The sequence below is a fragment of the Chenopodium album genome, chromosome 17 (genome assembly GCF_948465745.1).
Source record: "Chenopodium album chromosome 17, dcCheAlbu1.1, whole genome shotgun sequence".
NCBI classification, from domain to species: Eukaryota; Viridiplantae; Streptophyta; class Magnoliopsida; order Caryophyllales; family Amaranthaceae; genus Chenopodium; species Chenopodium album.
In genome coordinates this window covers 5048293-5057217 of record NC_137850.1, presented here as the reverse complement: position 1 = coordinate 5057217, position 8925 = coordinate 5048293, and positions in this window count along the sequence as shown.

The window sequence follows — 8925 nt, the reverse complement described above, 5'->3', positions numbered from 1 at the left end:
CCACCAATACTAGATTGGTCGAGTGATTGAGGAAAACCGCGATCACCACCTTTAATGGATTAAGCCGACCACCACGATCCACCACCACCACGAACCACCACACTGGCGCCGAGGGAGGAGAGAGCCGTGAGATAGAGAGGAGTATGACAGGGGTTGGTCTCGTGTTTGCTAATTAGGGTTTGATCTCACTGATTAGATAATTTCATACATCTTAACAAACCCTAGGTACCTAGTCTATTTATAATCACATTATAATTAGACTAGGGTTAGAAAGCCCAAAACTCTTCAATCCACTCCATGTGACTGGTCATACTAGAGGATGAGGCCCATCATGGGCCTTGTCCTCTCGTGCCCGATCTAGACCCTTTGTGTGACCTTATAGGATCCGTCCAATTGGGTTTTAGGCTATTTTACTAGCCCAAAGATCGTTAGTATCTCTAGCTATGATAAAACGACAACCCAAATGTCCAAACTTAATTATCTCCATAATTTGATCCATTTATATATCTAGTAATTGCACACAACGAAGACATAAATCCTTCAATCTCCCACTTGTCTGAGACAAGTGTGCAATATTCAAATTCCTTAAGTCAATATGTGTCGATTTGATAATATGATTGCATCACATGTCGAGATCATATTAATCTACAAATAGTTTCTTGAAATCTGAGTTAGAATTACAAAACCAAATGATTACTGAGTAATGCATTTGAACACGGCCACGTATTTTCTGAATTCTCCCTCTTCAAGCGGCCATGACACATTTCCTAATTTAATAGGTAGACTCAATCCAATCTTGTGGCAACAAGGCTCCCACTCAACTTTTGAAATAACCGGGAAACACACTTTATAATCTCCAGTTACGGGTAGACGTTTGAGTGTACCACAGTTAAATCAATCATTGAATGAAATCAATGTTCCACTCATGTCAAAGGAATCCACTAATATATCCGGAAGCTCTATACTTGAACTTCAAAGTAGGTCAATATTTCGATCATGCATCATTCATGCATATCCAAGTGATTGACCGAGCATCACTATGCCCCTATAGCCCATGAAACTGCGCTATCCAATCAATCTTACATGCTAGTCCATTTATTGAAATCATTTATGTCCAGTTTAATGATTCCGAACTAGGAACTGGAATAATATATGGATTTTGTTCACCTGTGTGGTTTCATTCACCAGGTCATTAACAAATCAACCTGATGAGCCCATCAATCCATAATTATTTTGGAAATTTTATTTAATTTCCAAAACCATAATTAAATAAGAGAAATGAAATTTCTGTTTTAAACATAATTCTGCAAGTATATGCATTCCTTATGTAATATGTTTTCTCAAAACATATACTACTTGAATTACATAACTTGCTTCAATCCAAGTCTTTAATATGACTCTCATATCTTAGTCTATGGAAGGGGTTTAGTGATTTCTCACTCATAATAAAACTTTGCAGATCACGACATTCCGCCTGTCATTGATCTCATAAATGAGGTGATATCTCATATCTATTCGTTTTGGGTTTGTGATGTGACCCTGACTCCTTTGTTTTGGCAAAGGTGTCCTTTTAGTCACAAGACAATTTGATCCAAACTTCCTCCTTAACTACTCTTACTGTAGCAACAACACATATTCTGACAATGAGTATGCAACAGTATTCTACTTTGAACTCTTTCATGCTTACTGTCCTTCTTCATACAGACATAAACATGCATTTAGATCACCATCTAAAGTCATCTTGCCTGTTTGGAAACTTGCATCCGTATAACCTTTTGACAACTTATTCACTTTTAACATCATTAGCTAGAAAAATTCCTTTAGTTCTTCTCAAGTACTCAAGGATTTTGCTCTTTGCAACTTTCAGTATGCTTATTCTGAATTTACTTGAAAAATTGCTCACATGCACAAGTCATATGTAATATTTTTCTTTGTACATATCATGGCACATATAATGGACCCTTTTGCAAAAGGATAAGGTACACAATCCATACAACTCAACTCTATTAGCTTTTGAAAGCACTGAGTTTTACTGAGCGTACTATCATGAAACATGGGAAAATATCCTCTCTTAGAGTCTTGCTTCATGAATTTGTCAAGAACCTTATCAACATAAGTCTCTTGATATTGTCCAATCATTCTTCAAGATTCACTCATGGATCTTAATTCCCAATATGTACTCAACATCTCTTAGTCTTTCATATAGAAACAACTTTCTAACCACTGCTTGACTGATTCAAGCATTGATATGTCATTTCATATGAACTACATGACCAAGAAGACCAATTGCTCCCACTAAACTTCTTGTCTCTACAAGATTCCTTTTCGTTCTTTGAGGAAATGAAACTGTTTTGATTGCCTAATCGAAACGAATGTTTCAACTCCCTGATGCTTACTTCAATCCATAAATGAATTTCTGAAGTTTGCAAAACTTTCTAGGATTTCTGGATTTCAAAATTCTTAGGTTGTATCATATACATATCCTCCATCAAGAACATTTCAAGAAGGTGATTTTGATATCCATAACTAGAATAATCCGAATAGGCTTACGCATCTAATAGGTTTGACCCTATTTGTAAGACTATCATAGACTAACACATCTTTATAGACATGGATTCCATACTGGATATCTTGGCTTTAAGCCATTTCTTGAGTTGACACTTATCCAAAGCTTGCTTGTAGGGCATGGGTTCTAACCATTCCAATAGGAAAATTTTAGAATCCACATTTTCTCAGAATTTCAACAAACTGTTTGTTTTGATCCTAAGTAACCTACAATAGGTATGAGCAACAATAGAATTATTCTCTTCAACTCTTTGAAGCCTTTCATTCAAGTTGGGATGATAGAAGCCTCGCTAGTGGAATTAGCTTGCTTCGACACATGGTTTATCAAATTAGCTGATTTCATATGCCTTCGTCTTTGATGTAGTGTTATCCACATCCATTTGTTGCTCGTCTCGAATCTCATCGAGATCTAACTTTACTCCCACTTGGCTTTGTAGGAAGAGATTTCTTTCTATAAAGACACTATCGCGAGCAACAAACAATTTGTTTCTACGCGATTGTAGGAATAATACCTTTTAGTTTCTATGAGAAAACCCATGAAGAACTATTGTCTGATTTAGGGTCTATTATTTCATCTTTGTAAACATTTTACATTAATTTCATAACCCTTAATCCTGTTTTGAAAAGATAATTTTTAGAACATTTCCAAAACATAACTCTTATGACATCTTTTCTACTGCTTTGGTTAAGTTTTCTGTTTAGTATATTCGCAATTGTTGTTGTAAATGCATATCCTCAAAATGATATTTGTAAATCATTAAAGCTAATCTAGGATCGAACCATGGCAAGCAAAGTTTAATTCCTTCTTCATAAACATACATTTTAACTGTATTGTTTCTGGATTGTGAACTAATTCAACAATTTCCTTTTAGATGATCTTTATTTTGAGTTAAATATTTATCACAACAATCATATTGTAGTGTTAAACTATTTATCTCAAACTGATTTTATATTTCATTTTGGAATTCTTGAACATTTCAATGATTCCAAGCTTTACTTCATTAATTAATTATCTATATATTTACTTAAATCGTTAGTAAAAGCAATGAAATAGTTAAATCTCTTTGCTAATTCTTGAACTTATTGGTTCACGCACATCATATGTATGAGTTTCAAAAGGTCATTTTAGCTCCTTTACCCTTTCAACTAAAAGGCAACTTGGTCATCTTACCTTATCAAGCATGACTTCTAATTCTCAAGTGATTCATAATCATATAACAATAAGAGTCCATCCAATGTAACTTTGGATGTGCAAATGGTTTATGTGACCTAATCTTACTTTGTTATAAGCAAGTTTACTTTAATCATCTAAAATTGCTTTTGTGATCTACTTATATCAATGTCATAAAGCAAAATAACTCATATCTAGCAAAATGAAAACAATTTATTACCTTGGTCATGGGTCAACACTTGTCCAAGCCAAGTAAAAACCGAATCAGTATTCAAACTAACACTGAAAATTGTCTCATTAAAATTGGAAATTGTTCTAAAATCATGATAAATATTCAGAAATTAAAACTATGAAGCTATCTCTGCCCACTCGAACATTTCTAGTGCACCTTCAAGCTCCATTTCCATGCTAGCCACTCTTCTTTGCAGCTTCTGCACAACATTAATAATGTTAAATACTGCAACTTGGTATCACATACCTAAGTGAAAGTTAAAATGTTTATAACATAATACCTGAGGTTGATGCTCCATTCTTCTTGAGGAAGTCAAGGTATTTCTGGCAATTGCGTTTCCAATGCCCCTTCTTCTTGCAGTAAAAGCATTCACTTTCACTTGCAGCTTTGGGTTTTGGATTCGCCTTAGGCTTCTCAGGAGCCTTGGCAACTTGCTTGCCCTTGCTCTTGGCACTAGCCTTTTGCCCCTTTTTCTTGAACCCCTTTCCCTTTTGAATCATAAGAACTTCCTTCTTAGTTTCCTTAGGGATTTGCTTTTCAGCACTAACCAGCATTGCGTGCAATTGATTCATAGTCTTTGCAGTCGCAGTCATGTTAAAATTTATGATAAACTGATTAAAACTTTCTGGAAGTGAGTGGAGAATGATGTATGTTGCCATCTCATCACTGTATGGGTGCCCCAGTTTCTCCATACTTTGAATAAGGCCGATCATTTTGAAAACATGATCATGAACTGTGGCACCCTTCTCCTCCTACAATCAAGAATCTCACGATGAAGCTTGTACCTTCCAACTCCTGCTTGTTTCTTAAACAAGGCTTTGAGTTCTTGCATGATTGTGTACGCATCCTGATCCTCAAAACGCTTTTGAAGACTAGGTTCCATGGTAGCAATCATCAAGCAAGTGATAGGCACAGCTCTATCATGAGCTTCCTTGTGCCTCTTGACTTCTGGCATAGTTGCAGTTTCTGGCTGAGGTCCTGGCAATGGGGTGTCAATGACATCCTCTCTACCTTCAGATTTCAGAACGAGCCTTAACATTCTTTCCCAAGTGGAAAAGTTTTTTCCTGTCAACCTATCCTTCTCAAGGAATGGTCGAAGATTGTAAATGTTGTTGTCATTGTGATTACGGCTACCCATCTATGTCAAAATAAAGCAAAGTTTAATAATATGTTTAATTTAACATTAAAGTACCATATACGAATTAATTAGGTAACTTTAAAGCACTTTATTCAATAATTAAATGATCCCAATTGAATTTTAAGTGATTCCAAGATCCTTTATTTGTGTAATAGTTGACCACACTGAGGCCCTACCATCAAGCATTACATTTTCAAGGTGAGTAAACTCTTTACTGATTACAACTCTTGTAACTCTTGGTTGAATAATTAACCATCACATGCTTAATTATTACCCTTTGCTTTAAGGTTCTAAACGCTTTAGGTAACCTTGTTGAGCATAACCAATTAAATATGTAGAACGTGATCTACCCCAAATTACCCAAGATAACAAGTGACACTCTGCTGAGGCCGACCCATCACTCACGATCGAAGGATTGTTGAGTATCTAATTGGAAAAGCAATCTCAATATTACTGGGACCTAGATTCATTTATGTTGTGATTATATAGTGAACTCTAGCGCATCATCAATCAACATAAATAAAATCTAACATGCATAATCTACTAATGCAATAAAACATGACATAGTATGGCCCCTTAGTCCTAAGAAAACTAGAAATGAAAAACTCCCACTTGAATCATCATGGATCTTTATCCACCTTGCTCCTTTGGACCTTCACTTCATGGGCTTCTTTGGACTAACACTATTTAAATAACTAATCTATTTACTTTAAATAAAAGTTACAAAAATACTTAATGGTACGCAGACCGTATTTTAGATTACATAAATACATCACGATGCGCAGATCGTATTTTAGAATCTATGGGCCATACTAGTCTATATATACAGCAACACAATATCATACATTATAAAAGTGCCATATAATAAATCACTCAACATGCTTCTCTAAACTACAACATCAAATGTTCATAATTAAGGCAACTCATTTCCTAAAATATCTTATATTTTAATCATAATTAGATAATATCGCATATTATTCATGCCCAATCATAAAAAATCATATATTTTAATTTAGGCATGAGATAGAATCAAATCTAATTTTAATCTAGAAAGATAAATCATATTTAATCTTCCATGATTATCCTAACAAATTTAGGAGATTCTATCCTAATCATTAGCCAATCAAATAATTTTAAAATCAATTATATCCTAATCTAATTATGGGATAATCACATTATTTAAATCAATTATTATCCTTTTGGAATATGCTCAGAATATTATAATCAATCTTATCCAAAATTAACCACTTTAATTTTGGATAATTACAAATTTAACAACTTTAAATATGGATAATATCAAATATAACAACTTTTGCAATATTTGATTTTATCCTAAAACAAAATATTTTATCCAAAATAAAACCGATTTTATCCCAAAATAATTTTGTAATTATCTTGAAATATTTTTTTTTTGTTTGAAAACCAAGCACCACCACACCGGCCACCGTGGTTGGCTAGCCGAAGCTAGCCACGGTGGCTGGCTGCCAACAGCAGCCACTGCCGCAAGGGCAGCAGTGTGGCAGCAGCACTGGCAGCCGTGGCAGCAGCCGTGCAACGCTTGCACGCTGCTGCCCACAGCCACCACGGACCTCCGCCCTCCCTTCCCCTCCCTCTTGGACCGCCACCAGGTCGGCAGCCGCCGTGGCTGCGCCACCCAGCCGCGGCTGCCGGCCTTAAAACTATTTCTTTTTTTTTAATTAATAACATTTATCAAAATTAAATCAAATCAGTCCAAAAATTAAAATTAAATCAACATTCAACTTTAAAATTAGGGTTCATCATAAAATTAATCCCAATTTAATTCTAACTCTTAAAATTAAATCAATGATCATACACAAAACATTTTTATGCATAAATCAATCCGATTAAAATTATGAAGCATAAAACAATTCGAATTAAATCAAAAATCAAGCACCAAAATCATATTTTAAGCTATGAATTTTCGAAAATTTCGAAATTAGGGTTAGGGGGTTCGAAAATTTCGAACATTTTAGGGCTTAATTCGGTCCTCTTCATGGCTATTTGAGCATAATTAAATCTCATTTAATCAATTCCAAAAGTTTAATCACATTAAATATAATAATTGAACCATAATTAAATTAATTTCTCCCTCTTAATTGATTATAAAATTAACATGGACTTCAAATTAATCATATTAATATGATCAAGCGCGTTCATGCAAGAGGCTAACTGATACCACTGTAGGAGTTTATAGGTATTATGCAGCGGAAAATCATGAATCATATTCATAAAAGTACCTAATCCCAAGAACACATGCATAACACACAAGACACATAATCATACCTTTGAAGCGTGAATTCCACGTAGCAAATGATTGACAAATCAGGGAGAGAATAGAGCCCCAAGCGTTGCTCCTCTACTTAGTCCATGAGCTTCGAACGAGCCGTCCACCAATACTAGATTGGTCGAGTGATTGAGGAAAACCGCGATCACCACCTTTAATGGACTAAGCCGACCACCACGATCCACCACCACCACGAACCACCACACTGGCGCCGAGGGAGGAGAGAGCCGTGAGATAGAGAGGAGTATGAGAGGGGTTGGTCCCGTGTTTGCTAATTAGGGTTTGATCTCACTGATCAGATAATTTCATACATCTTAGCAAACCCTAGGCACCTAGTCTATTTATAATCACATTATAATTAGACTAGGGTTAGGAAGTCCAAAACCCTTCAATCCACTCCATGTGGCCGGCCATACTAGAGGATGAGGCCCATCATGGGCCTTGTCCTCTCGTGCCCGATCTAGACCCTTTGTGTGACCTTATAAGATCCGTCCAATTGGGTTTTAGGCTATTTTACTAGCCCAAAAATCGTTAATACCTCTAGCTATGATAAAACGACGACCCAAATGTCCGAACTTAATTGTCTCCATAATTTGATCCATTTATATATCTTGTAATTGCATACGACGAAGACATAAATCCTTCAGTATCATGTGCATGGTATATCCGAAAGTACATTAGATATAAATAAAAGAACATTGGGCATTTTTTGTATACAATGTTCATTTCACCCCTTCATTTTCTCTCTCTTCGATACTCTCTCTCCTCTCCCTCTAACTTCTTCTTTCATTTTATTTCTTGATTTTTATAATTATCATGTGCTTAATTCATCACTTACAAACACATTTTTACTAGATTTTACACTCTAAAATCCGAATTTTACTACCAAATTTTCGGATTTTTCATGATTTGAGAATTTTGGGTATTTTTTATTTTGGCTAAAGAACTTGCAATTGAGTGTTCTACTTGCTTGATTTCGGCTATTGATTCACTTTATAAGGGTTTTCTACTCATTTGAGGTATGGTATCTTTTTCTTTATTCATCTTTGTATACTTCATGAATATGAAACCCTAGGTTGTGCTTCAATGGTGAACTCTCTTTGCTTGTTATTTTTATCTATATTTTGTGTATTGTTATAATGTTTGTTGTCCATATGAAGCTTTATTATCATGAAATTACTTGATTGTTTGAATTTTTTGCACTGCCATTGTTGTTCATCTTCTTCTTCCATGGATTTGAGACTTTGAGTAGTGGCATTTTTCCATTATTCATATGTAATATTCTTTTTTTATAAAGATAATGTTCTTTTATTTATATATAAGACAAATTGACAAAAATAATCCCAACTTTCGTAGTTTTGCTCAAAATAATCTCAACTTTGGATTATTTTTAAATAATCTGAAGTTTGAGGGGGTATTCACTTTAATTGGTCTCAACCGATAACTTAACTTGTTAAGAGACACGTGTCATTACATAATTGATTGAAAAAAAATTTAAATGGAGAAAAAAAAAC